Raw genomic sequence first — 14466 nt, 5'->3', positions numbered from 1 at the left:
TATAAATTATTACCTAATCAAATGAGTGAACAATACCTTGAGTGATAATTTCATACCTAAAAATCATCACATAATAACCGCATTCTACACTTTCTGGTTGTTGAGGACACTATAAAGAAAATAAAAATAATTAAATTCATTAAACCAATATTATAATCTTCATTCTAATTAAGGAATAAATTTGAAATACTTACTTGCATTGGTACAAACTTGATTTTATTTTTTTTCTTATCAACCATTCCCGCTAATTTCCAATATGTCGCTAAAGATCTATTTATCAAATATACATACTTAAAAAATATTGAATATATATTATTAATAACACAATGGAATTATTTAAAAACTTACAATTCAATCAAAGACTTCATGACGTCGCTTACTTTCCTTTTTAGTGAACAAAACCAATATATAGTACTTTCATACGGGCAAATGACAGGAAGCATCCAATGATGACTATAATATATTAATTTATATTAATATTACATTATTAAGCAAATATTTTTATAAATTGAGCAATAAATTTAAAATTTAATGCCTCTCAATAATTGGTAAAAACTAGCATGTCTTCTTTTGCTTACACATCGTCTTTCCAATATAAGAAACATCTATATCATTTTTTGGTTGTTTAGGGCCTAAAATCATCAAAGACAGCATGATATATTTATGTTTCATGCACAACCATGGAGAAAGATTATAAATCATTAACAGAATAGGCCACGAGCTATGTTGACTGCTAAGATTGCCATAAGGATTCATGCCATCTATACATAGTCCAAGCCTAAGATTTCTAGGCTCATTGCCAAATTCAGGAAATGTTGGATCAATTCCTTTCCATTGTGGAGAATCGACCGGATGCCAGAGCATGCCATCAATTTTTCTCTCATCAACATGCCATCGCAAGTTCCTGGCCTCATTTGGATTAGTGAACAAGCGCTTAAACCTCAGTATTATAGGAAGATACCACAATACCTTCACTGGAGGCCTCTTAATAATGGAATCATCACTACCGTCTATTTCTTTTACTTTGTAATGTGATGCCCTACAAACTAGGCACACATCCAACACTTCAAAATCATTTCTGTACAATATACAGTCATTAGAGTAAGCATGTATCTTTTGGTATCCCAAACCCATTGGACATAATATTTTTTTGGCTTCATAGTAATTACTCGGAAGTGTGTTACCCTCGAGAAGCATCTCTTTCAATAATTCAAGCAACTCTATGAAACTCTTATTGCTCTACCCATATCAGACTTTCAAGTTGAACAACTTTAGCATTGCTGTCAGTCATGTATATTTTGTACACCCTAGATACAAAGGAGTTTCTGAATCAGTGCTCAAGCTATCATATTTGTGCACCTTTTCAACAGCTTCAATGCCAATGTCACATAACATATTCTCTATTTGATCATCAAAATCCATATCATCATTCTCAAGTTGTGGTGTACTATGTTTTCTAGATTCACCATGTAATACCCACTGTCTATATGCTTTTTAAAACCTAAAATAAATTAGTTGATCCTTAATCTCCATAGAACTTTGTCGCAACCCATTCAAGCACTTAATACAAGGACAATAGAATAATCCTTTGTTATTAGGAACATTGTTCTTTGCAAATTTCAAAAATTGATCTACCCCCTTCTCATATTCATCACTTGTTCGTAAAGCATCTATCCAACTATGGTTCATCATTACCTATTCTAAAAAAGCAAGATCTTATCCAACTACCGCATCATAACAATTTATAAAGTGAGATCTTTGAGATACTAAATCTTTCAATTCTATCAATTTAATGTTACTAAAAAGCCAATTTCAACAAATTTTAAAAATATCAATTATTCAACTACAAATTAATTATACTAAACATAAAGAAATTAATATCATGAAAATTTTAAAAAAAATTAGCAGCATAACAACTTGCAAATTGAGATTTTCTTGGGCACTAAACCCTCAATTTGATCAATTTAAGTAAACCACGATTGATATTTTGATAATTATCAACTCTAATCAATAATTAATAGTATAATTTCTGATAATTGGATTCACAATTCATCCCAACAAACAAACTTAAAAAGAAATTAATTATACTAAACATAAAGAAATTAATATCATGAAAATTTAAAAAAATTGACAACATAACAACTTATAAATTGAGATTTCCTAAGCACCAAACTCTCAATTTGATCAATTTAAGTAAATTTTAATTGAAATTTTAATAATTATCAACTCTAATCAACAATCAATAGTATAATTCTTTGAAGAAAAAAATTAAAAAAAACTTAAAAAATAACAAGATGCGAGCTGTAATAAAAAAATAAAATAATTAAGTAATAAATAATAGTTAGTAACGATCAAAATTTAACCCAACAAATAAACTTAAAAAAATAGTAGGAAAAGGAAATAAAAAAATAGTAAAAAAATTAGAAGCTAAAAATAATTAAGTATAAAAAAGTAGCTAAAAAATTGCCCAAAAAAAACCTTATAAACGAAATCTGGAAGAGATAGCAGTTCGCAATGGCGGCGATGGCTGGAGAGGCAGAGAGACGAGCTGTGGGAAATGTAGCTGGAGGCGAGTTGTGGAAAAGGCAGCTGGACAGCGCAGCTAGAACCTACAGCGGAGCTGGAGAAGAGGACGAGCTAAGGGGAACTGAGCTGAGGGAAATGAGCTAAGGGATGACGGTAGCGACGGCAGCTGAAGGAAACAAGTTGAGGGAAACGAGCTGAGGGAAATGAAGATCTGAATGAAGGTACGGCGTTGTGCTGTGAAGATATCTAAATTCAAACATCTTCGGCGACAGTCACGAGGGCGCCTGTCGCTGAAGATTTCTAAATTTCAAACATTAAATATGTTTGAAATTTAGACATACATTCAGCGACAGGTGTGAGGGAGCCTGTCGCTGAAGATGTCTGAATTTCAGACATAATTATTATGTCTGAAATTCAGACATATTAACCTAAAATAAGATAAATTAATTTTAAAAACACTTAATTGATTTAATTTATTTAAGAAAAATTAAGTTACCTAAAATAAGAAATACTTAATGAACATAATTTATTAGAATTATATTATTAATTACTAAATTTTATTTTATTTTATTAAAATTAAACTTTTAAAATAAATAATTTACTTATTTATGTCTTAATTAATTTAATTTATTATAGTTATTTTTAAAATTAATTATATTTAGGTAATAAAAAATTGAGTAATAATTTACTTTAACTAATTAATTAAATTAAATGATTTTATTTTTTAAAATTAATTAATTTAATTTAATTTAACTAATTTCATTTATGGCAACAATTAATCTTAGGACTATGGCTATAAATGGAATATATAAGCATTTAATTATGAAAAAGCCACTTGCATATATATTGCCACAGGTTTTTGAGAAATTGTAGCAAAAAATGTGTCATTAAAATTCTATTTTGCATTAGTGCACTAAATGGTTTTCTAATTCTCATCCAATGACCCGCCTCATAAGTCCACATCTTAAGCAAGGGCACCCAATGCCCTTAGTGTCTCCCTCATGTTCAACGCCAACCTTACTAAAGTGGTTCACTCCCTCCATATATTCCCTCAATTGTTAATCTGCAAACATCCATTCTTTATCCATAATCTCGAATCTATAAAAAATTGTTGAGAGAAATGTGATGAGTGGCTCAATCATCATAAGTGCAAGATAATTAATTAATTACTACTAACTCATCAATGCATTACTCATGAGCCACTTGATTAAAAATAGAAGGGATTCCTAATAAAAAAAATCTCTACTATTAAAAATAAATTTAAGTATATTTTGACTTAAAGTTCTTTTAGTTGTCTAATAAGCCATGATTTTCATTTTAGAGCACTAACTAGTTGTTAGCACTTTTAAATGAAAATTCGACACTATAATAGCTTAAGATTGAAACTTTCACAGGCACTTAGCCCTCTCTCCATACGTAAATTCATCGCTATACAATCTAATTTTAACCTAACTCAATCACTAATAACAACAACAACTCAAACCCTTCTCTTCAACAACTAAAAGATCAATAGTAAATGATACTATATGAATAAAAGAACATTAAGATGAATAGTTTGGGAAGAGTAAATAGGGAAAACCAAGCCCATGGGCCAAAAGTAAATGTGTTAAAAATTCTTGGTTCCTTAGATGTTAATATTATAACTAAAAGGAAATATAGTATATATTACAATCTCATTATGTGATAGATAAGCATAATACAAAAATATGAAAACTTAAAATATGAGAAGCGTTGAGTTTAATTTTCATAAAACTGAAGGGGTTGAGTAAGTTTTATCAACTTCACGAGGGTCTAGTTGAAAATTGAACTTGAAGGGATGTATAAACTTAATTCTCAAATTGCTATACAAGTTGTCAATCTAAAGGATAAACTTTTGAATTGTGAATCTTACTCAATTGTAATATTCATATATAAAAATGAAAAATGGATTGAAATATGTCAAAGAATTTATGCATATTTCTGTAGCATAAACAAACCACTGAACATAACAAATCTCATCGCAAGTGACAAACCATTTATAAGCTAAGTACCAATGTTTTGTGACAAGAAGTAGATGTATATAAGGAACTGCACTATATGGAAATGCAATAAAACTAGAGTGTGGAACTCTGTGTGTGTGTGTGTGTGTGTGTGTGTGTGTGTGTGTGTGTGTGTGTGTGTGTGTGTGACAACAATGATATTAGCAAAATGCAACTTTGCTATTAAATAATCCAAAATCCAAAGTTATTAAACAACTTAAGTTGTCTAATTGTATGAATGTTTAGGCCAGCATCAAAATAAGCATATCCATACACTTTTAACTATCAAATTTTCTATTTCCTAATCTTTCTTTCCATTTCGACGTTTTTACGAGCATCTCATGTCCATAATGCTGAAACTACAAATCTAAACTCTAATCTCCTCTAAATCTCACCGCAACATTTGATTTGAACACATAAAGACAAAGAGAATACACAAATACAAAGAAACATCATACAAGAGACATAGAAAAAAGCTTACAACTGTGAAGAACTCTAAATGCCCAATGCCGTCGCATGAAGTTGAAGAAGCAAGAATAGCATTTGCGAGCAGGTTCTAGGTTTGGGATTTCATCAGAAAATAAAGAAATGAGATTTGGGTTCTATGTTTTGGGATTTCATATAATAAGATGAGGTTTTAGGTTTGAAGAAGACGAGCGTGTGAGAGCTTATGAGATTTCCTTTTTGTTTTTGCTCTGCTTCTATTCAAAAAATTGATGGGTTTTAAGGATAGACGGTAATATAAGACGGTTGTAATAAGGAACCGTCCTATAATGTGAAGATATAAAGGATGGTTCCTCACAAAAAATGTCCTCCATCTATTCAGATTTAAAAAATAATTTTTTAATTTTAAAAACAAATATAGGACAGTTTTAGGATGAACTGTCCTATATTATTAAATTATATAGGGCGCTTTTATAGATAACTATCCTATATTCCTTTCAATGTACCACTTGCCTTTTCTCTACCTACTTATAAAGGACTGTTTTGTACTCAACTGTCCTATAGAAGGAGTCTTTTATTAAAAGTTTTCTAGTAATGCCTTATTATAAGATGTCTTCTATAAGAATTTTTTTTAAGAGGTAAGCTTCTAAGAGGATTCTTTTTTTTTTTTTTCCGATGAAAATAAGAACAAGGGACTAAGCCCTAGAATTAGACTCTAAACTATCAGGAAAAGAAAAAAGAAAAAAACAAGTGGCATTATGAAGAACACGTCCATCATCAAGTTCAAGGCTTTCCTTCGCCAATAAATCAATGACTGTATTGGCCTCACGATTACACCACAACGGTGAATATTCCATTCTCTAAGAATTCTTTGAATCTTAATATAAGGTACTTGATGGGTTAATATATTACTAACATTTTTTCAATGTTTCTCTTTTTTAAACTCATTAATTATGAAAGAGCATGTAATGTAATTTTAATTTTTTTTATTTAAACAGGGGTAACATTAAAATTTGAAAATTTATTCTATTTTCAAACAAAGTTAATAACTTAAGCAATTTATCTTGGTTTTAATGAGATTGTTAAAGATGTGGTATAGATGGGAGAAAATATATATATATATATATATAAATATATATGGATAAGAATATTTATCCTAGCTAATAGTACCTCGCAATTAGAAATTTAGGGCCTAATTATTTTTTATTTTTAAAAACTGTTTTATATTTTTGGAAACATTTAAAAACTCATTTGAATAAATATTTTGAATCTATTTGTTTAAGAAATTGTTCTTATTTTCTGTTTTCTTTAAAAATAGAAACATCTTAATTTTTTTTATTTTTCAAAATACACTATATTTGATTGTTAGAAATTATAGCTAGCTTGACTAATTACTATTACAAACTATCACAACTGGCTGCCAACGATCACTATTACAAGCCAATTTCTTAATTCTAAAATTATTTTTAAATTAACATAATCAAACAAATTTTCATTTTTTCTATTAAAAATAGTTTTTTAAATTGGTTTACAAAATATTTTTAAAAACAAAAGGGGAGAAAAAACCAAACAAGCCCTTAGATTCACATATTTATTTATCCCTTATCCTGGAGACAAAAGGATGTTATTTATAATTAACATTACGACTTGATCTTGGGTAAAACGTTGATTCTAAATATATCTATTTATAAGTTTATTACAATCAAAACAACAATATATAAGGAGCCTGAGAGTGGTTATGGAAAGAAGATAGTGCTGTGAGTTTGGATGTTTTCATAACTAGAATCTAACACAAACTTAGAATTGACTATATCAATTCATTGAATACAATAGACCAATCTAAACACAATAATAACATGTTTTCTGAAAGAATAATATCATGCATATTTCAAAATATCCAAAAGTAGTTTTTTCTCCCAAAATATATCCAAAAGTGGCAGAAAGGCACATGTTAAGCTAATAATAAATTATTTATATTTACCAAAAAATAATAAATTATTTATTGTTACGCCTGATTTGGAATTTTTTCAAAAAGAAAAATCAAATTAAAATATGAGAGTCACCACCAAAATTTTAAAGTATAATTTTAAAAACCTCTTTAATATGCAGTTTACATATAGAGAAAAGGGAATGAGAGTTGATTGTATGTGCAAAAGGTGTTAGGCACTCTATAATATCATTCATATTAATGGTTACCTTAAGTTAACTATGTAAGTTTATATGACCTTAAAAAAAAAATCTGAATCATGCATATATATATATATATATTGATTAAAAATATTCATTCATTTTGTGTAACTGGATGGAACTAATGTGTTGTTACGGTTGCTACATTATTAATTTGAATTTGAATTCCCTCCATACTTTCTTACAATATTTATTTACACATATGCAATCTCATCTATTTATTTGATTATCCATTTTGTTTTTTAGCCATGCATTTATCATATCACTTATTAAATATTTTTGAAAACAAGATCACATGCTTATTTAATTTATACTAGTAATAATAATTAAAAAATAATATATTTAATTTTATACCACAATTAACAATGTTGCACCATTGAAATAAATAGATAACTAAATGAATAAATGAGATTGCATTAGTAGAGATATATGTATTGAGAGTAAATGTGGAGAAGATCCAAATCTATCTATCTATCTATTATTATTTATCTTTGTAAAGTGAGGAACTGACTTTACCTCTGTCACTGTTGTCACATTGATTGTTATAGAAATTCTCATTTCAAATACACGTCCGGGTCTATTCCGTTCCAGACTGGGAAGAAGCCAAATTATTCCATCTTTGACTTAAACCAAAGTAAAGGATAGATTGTAAACAACGTAAAATCATTTACTTGAAATAATATATTTTCTATCCTTCTATTTTAAATGTATTTTGTTCCAAAAATATTTCTCAAGAAGGTATAGGCACCCAAAAGAAAATTACATTGCTTCACAATTTTCTTCATAGTGCTCTTGATTCTTTGAAGATAAAAATTAAATTTAACCTTAAATAAGATAAAATGTAACACGCGCCATCTCATAAAAAATTATTAAATTATGAAAAATTATTAAATTTCATTTTTCTAAAATATCTTCTCACCCTTCTATTTAAAAAAAAAACCATCACATCTTAAGTGATGATTTTTTTATGCTGGTAGGTGAAGAAAATATCTGCTATTTCTGGTCTATTTATAATTATATATTCAAATTTCAAGGCTGTAATTGTATTTGCGTAGTTATAGAGTCTGGATTTATTAGTTTATAATATATGAATTAGATGGATTATACATTTTTGTTATAATTAAGAACTAAGATCCTAGCCGTGCGATGCATTGGCCATAAAAGTATGTGTTTTATTTAAATGACTAATTGTTACAAATATTTAATATCAACAAATATTATTATACAAATTACAATTGACATGCATATAATTAGAAAACATTTAGATATCCATTTATTTTTCTTGATTGATTATAGGTACCTCTCTATTGGAGGCAATCTTATTCGAGTTATAGTTGAATACTAAATATAAACACTTCTCTCAGTAAAAATTCAAACCTTAATTTCTCATTTTGTGAAAAGCTAGCCTCTTCCACTAGACCACACCCTGTGGGTAGATATATGTATATTTATAGTGTTAATTTTCTTATACATTGGGCACCTTGTAGCGCAATTGTCACTTCTCAAGTATTAAAAATGGAATAAAATCACTCTCCACTAACATCCATTAATTTAATTGTTAGGTGACCTAAAAAATTACAAAAAAGGATTACAAAAATTAGAAAAAATGACCCAAAAAAAAGGAAAAATACCCTATAAAAAAATTAACAGGGATTAAATCTCCTAAATTACAAATAAATTCTAAAAGACAATTTTTTTTTCTTATTAATGTAAAAGATTAAAATATCATTTTGACTAACAATGTACCTTTGACTAGCTACTAAGTAATTACTAGATTATCATTACTCACAACAGCATAGTAAGTAATTAAGAAAATATGTTTGTTTCAATAATATCTCATTAAAATATTAATATTTTGAATGTGTTTTTACACAAGTACATTGAGTTGTAAATAAAAATAGTGTAATATATAAATTATAATTCTTCTTCCAAAATTTATACTTCATCCTTAAAAAATTTACAACTCAACTTATGTATTTAATTATAAGTAAATGTGCTATTCACATTCGTTAAGCTATAAACAAAAATAGTTTAATAATTTATAAGTCTTTCATAACATCCAAAAAATTGTTTTGAAGGAATTGATTGAAATTAAGTTAGGGGTTTAATTTGGGGTTTAAAGAGGTTAAAATAGTCATTTTGGGATTGAGATGAGAGCATTAGCTTTATCATTTTCTTTATATGGATAAAAAATCTACAACAAAATATTCTTACCCAGCAATTAAGACTCAGTTACACACATAGACACATATAACTAAATCTTAATTATATATATCTGTATAATTAAGATTTAGTGTTATATATATATATATATATTTATATTTATATTTATATGAATTTTTTGTTTTTGGGAAGGTTATTTATCGAGTAATATAATATTTGAAATTTTGGACAAAACACCGAAATAAGAAACTCATCAATTACAAGATAAAAATGAACCAAAATAAATTTTGTAAGTATGTTTTTGACAGAAATGCCAAAGGACATAGAAGTAGAAGCCTCGATGCATTCCCTTCTCTCCCTAGCATCATCCCACACAAACAGAAAGAAAGAGCACAGAGCCCCCACTCGACCTGTAGGTTTGCTAATGTAAAGTGAGGAGTTGAGCCTCAACTAGCAAACTGAAGTCAATTTCAGAACCATACTTCATATAGCTGTTGCCCCATGGCCAACTCAAAGGGGCTACAGTTCGATGCAGAGCTTTTTGGTTGTTAATTTATAGCACCACTAAGCAACATCCAATAGCTCCAGTCCTTCTGGTTGGTTTGCACTAAAGTGCCTTAAGTAGCCCTCAAGGAGTCCGTTTATTCTCTCTATCTGAGCTTTCAAATATATACTGACCATAGGTATCTTACTTACCATCAGATACCGACAATCGTCTTCTAACATTACCGACCTTTAAATATCGGGTTTTCATCAATTTTCCATAACATAAAAAAAAGCTATTTTCATTATCAGAAACAACCTTATTTCTAAGACTTGTTGCATTGCATTACCATAACGAAATAAAAAATAAAAAAAACCTCTTGTGACTTAGAATGAACCTTTCTCGGTGGAAGAAAGGAATAGAGATGGATTCCTATGAAGCATTCAAAAACAAGAAGGTTCAATTAGACGACAAATTCTTATGTGGTCCAAGGAAATCAATGGTCCGCTTCCACGATTTCATCTATATCGAATCTTAATATCAGAATAGCTTATATAGTCATGATTCAATTCAAGTCCACTAACTTTTTCTTTCTTTCTCTTCAGATCTGATTGGAATATTGGAGAAGTAGGAAGACTTTAGCAGGTGATTCATAATGGGTATCTAGAATATCTATGTTCTACGACATAAAATATGAATAATGAAAGATGAGGAGGAGTATACCCTGTAGTGACATAATAGTTCTCCTAATCGACTACTTATCATCAGAATGAACATTCAACTTAAAAGCTAATAAAAAAACTACTCGCCAAGTTGTTACCTTTTAGAAGGAGAATTCCCACTAATTTCAACTAAGAGTTTTAAGATCATGTAATCACAATCAAAACAAGAATCTAATGAACCTGAGGAATGGTTATAGATAGTACCGAGTATGAATGTTTTCAGTCAAAAAGGAAACTAGCTAGAATATGAAAAAAACTTAGAATTGACTCTATTATTTAAAATTCATTAAATACAATAGACACATCAAAACATAATAATAATACATTTTCTTAAAGAACAATATGATGCATACTTCATAATATCCAAAAGTAGCTGAATGATGCATGTTTAATTAATACTACATTCTTTATCTTGACAACAAACATATGGAAAGGAAAACGCAAGAATGAAGCATGTGATTCTTCATTGTACTCATGAACATTATTCAACAATTAAAGCATGACATGATAGATGTAGAACGTTTCTTGTTGGAGGCATCCATTTTTCTTCAGCTATGTTTACAAAGAAAAGAAAGGGATAATAGGAAATATACCGAAGGCAAGGTAAGGCTGATGAGGAGGGCGGAAAAAGGAGGGTGAGCAAGAAGACAATCATGAGGATCAAAAGCACACTCATCACCAGAAATATAGCGGCCAACCAGCTAAATTTGCTCACTATAAGGTACAAACCTGCAAAAAATGCAAGAGACAATGTTGACAAGGATAGACCTAGAAGAGGCATTGCATGTTCAAGGGCAAAAAGTGCTAAATGTAGATCCCCTAGTCGAGCCCACATAAGAAGGATAGTTGTACTAATAGCACTAAACACAAAAATTGTGAGGGAGAGAATGAACAAATGGAACATATAGCAATTTAGCAAGACAAGAATGCCTTGATCTTGGTCCCCGGCATGGTAAACCCAGTAGCAAATGATGTTGTTATTATGAGGGTTGAAACTAGTATCAAAGTGTCAATTCTATCTTTATATCGTTATGTGGTATGAGTTCCTTTTTTTTTTCCATCAACGTTTGAATAAAATCTTATAAAGCTTCAAGGTGCACCAGCAGATTGCAATGCATTCCATGTAAGTTGCTACAAATAAATAGTTTGATCGGTGCAACTAAAAGATTTGAATTATATTTTGACACCAGAAAAATTAAAGATTAAATTGTCAAATTATGCATAGAAACTTGCCTCTAAAAGGGATGGTCCTTGCCATTGTTCTTTTGATTTATCATTATCTTAAGCTTAGGATGTCGCAAGAAGTACTTGACTAGTTCATAATTTCCACTTTCACATGCATGATAAAGCAAGTTTTGGCCATTGTCATCTAGCATCTCTAAAGGATTTAGGTAACATTTTAGCAACTCTTGAACTATTTTGACATGACCTCCAATGCATGCCAAATGAATTGGTAAGAAGCCATCGATGTCCTTTTCCATAGTGCATGAAGGACATTGTTCTACTAAGAAGGAAACACCTTGAAGATAACCTAAAAGTGCTGCTGAATGAAGTGGAAGCCATCCTTTTTCATTGCTCAAGTGTGCCCAATCATGTTTCTTACTCAATATGGTTTCTAGCATATCTATTATAAACAAGACTATAATCATGATTCTGTCTATGTTCAGATTAAGAAAAAATACAATTTGTAAATGAATGTTGTTGTTTTGTGTGTATGTGTGAGTGTGAGTGAGAGAGAGAGAGAGAGATAATTTTGTGTTTATATACAAGTCTCGTCTCCTTTCCTTGATTAAGAAGGAATGTCTCATTGTCTTGATAACGATAAATAATGAAGAGAACGAGAGTTGATTAGCAACTACCTTTCAATAATATGCACAAGAAATTAAGTAATGAGTCAATATAAGAGTTACCTGAATTGTTGTTGATAAGTGTTGGAAGAAGGGGTGATTTTCCTTGAGGTTTCAACTCACCTTTAATGATGAAATCCATCAACTGATTAACAACTTGTTTACAATTAACCTCAATGGTCAAGTACAATAATAATTTGTCCTCCACGTTGATTGCAAATGATGCTAAATGATTAACAAGTCTCTTAAATCTAGTCTCAAAGTCTGAACTGCCATTTGTAATGAAAGAATCTTGGAAAGCTTCAAAAATCGTAGCGCCATTATGGCTTCCACACATAAAGGCCTCGTGAAGGAAGGTATTTCCTTTTTTATTTCGAAACAAAGCCAATGATACCATAAGCATCATTTCCAAACTGGACTGATGATCATGACCATTTGTAATGCCTCTTACAGAAGGCAAAAAGTTGTTCAAGAGGAATTAAATGGTGGAGCCATTGCCCCATTCTTGCAGCAACATGTAATGCAGTATTGTTCTTGTCGTTAACAACAGTGAAAAGATGGGGACCATGTTCATCAACCTTCTCTATCATAGCATGATTTTTGTTGCTAGCTGCTAGGTGTAAGACGGTATTGCCAAGTGAGGAAAATTCCTTGAAAATGGGATTATCAGGTACAGTACACTATGTTTTGACTAGAAACATTGGCATTCATTGGAAGCCATACATGCTTTAGCAAAATCAAATCCTTGTTGTCTCCATGTTTTGTTAACTTGTGTTTCAAATGTGATTCATGTTTAAATCTTAACAGGAATTGAAGCTGGTGCATTCTCATGTCATCATCATAATGTCCCCCCCTCTCATAACCTGCATCACAATAATCAAAAATTAGTGGCGACGGCGACAAACGTGATTCATGTTTAAATCTTAATAGGAATTTAAGCTGGTGCATTCTCATGTCATCATCATAATGTCCCCCCTCTCATAACCTGCATCACAATAATCAGAAATTGGCAGTGGCGATGGCAGTGGCAACAGCGACTGTGGCAGAGGTGGCGACAAAAGCGGCAGCTTCGGTGGCGACTGCAGTGGCAATGGTGGCTCCTTCAGTGGTGGCTGCGGCGGCAACGGCATCAGTGCAGGTGGCATTTCCTCAAATACATTTATTGTAGATCATTTGATTGGTAGTGAGAAGACGTTCTTCAAGTGCTTGTTTGCTAGAAACAATGTGTAAATCCCTATCATCTCTATAAATTGAAAGAAGACAAAGAGCATAGATTCCTGTTGTGTAATGGCAAAGAACAATAATGGGATGATCACATTAGAGCTCAATAATGAAATCTGGCATACCTTGGATAAATTCAGATTTACTTGTAAATGAGAAGAAGACGAACCATTGAATAAAATTTGTCATGTTTGCTTGCGTAAGTGTTTAAATCCCAATCATGCACACACACACACACACATGTATATAAATACACATTGATTAAAAGTATTCATTCATTTTGTGTAACATCATGGAACTAATGTGTTATTACGGTTGCTACATTATTGATTTGAATTTGAATCCTCTTCCTACTTTCTTACAATGTTTATTTAATTTACATATATGCAATCTCATCTATCTATTTGATTATCCATTTGGTTGTTTGGCCACGCATTTATCATATAACTTATTCAATATTTTTGAAAACAAAGTCACGTGCTTATTTAATTTAAACTAATAATAATAATAATAATAATAATAATAATAATATATATTTAATTTTATACCACAATTAATAATTTTGTACCATTAAACTAAATAGATAATCAAATGAATAAATGAGATTACATTAGTAGAGATGTATATTGCAAGCAAGAATGGGGGAGATTTAATTTTTTCTTTCTTTCTTTCTTTTCTTTTCTTTGTTTTTTTTTTTTTAATCATAGCAAAGTGAGGAACTTACTTTACCTGTGCCACTTTTGTTTCCATTGATTGTCATAGAATTTCTCATTTCAAGCACAGGTCCCGATCTATTCCGTTCTAGATTTGGAAGAATAAACCAAAATAGAGGATAAATTATAAAAAAACATAGG

This window comes from Prosopis cineraria, unplaced genomic scaffold (assembly GCF_029017545.1).
Source record: "Prosopis cineraria cultivar Desert tree isolate PC_DT_omini unplaced genomic scaffold, ASM2901754v1 PC1, whole genome shotgun sequence".
NCBI lineage: Eukaryota > Viridiplantae > Streptophyta > Magnoliopsida > Fabales > Fabaceae > Prosopis > Prosopis cineraria.
This window is presented reverse-complemented; position numbering follows the sequence as displayed.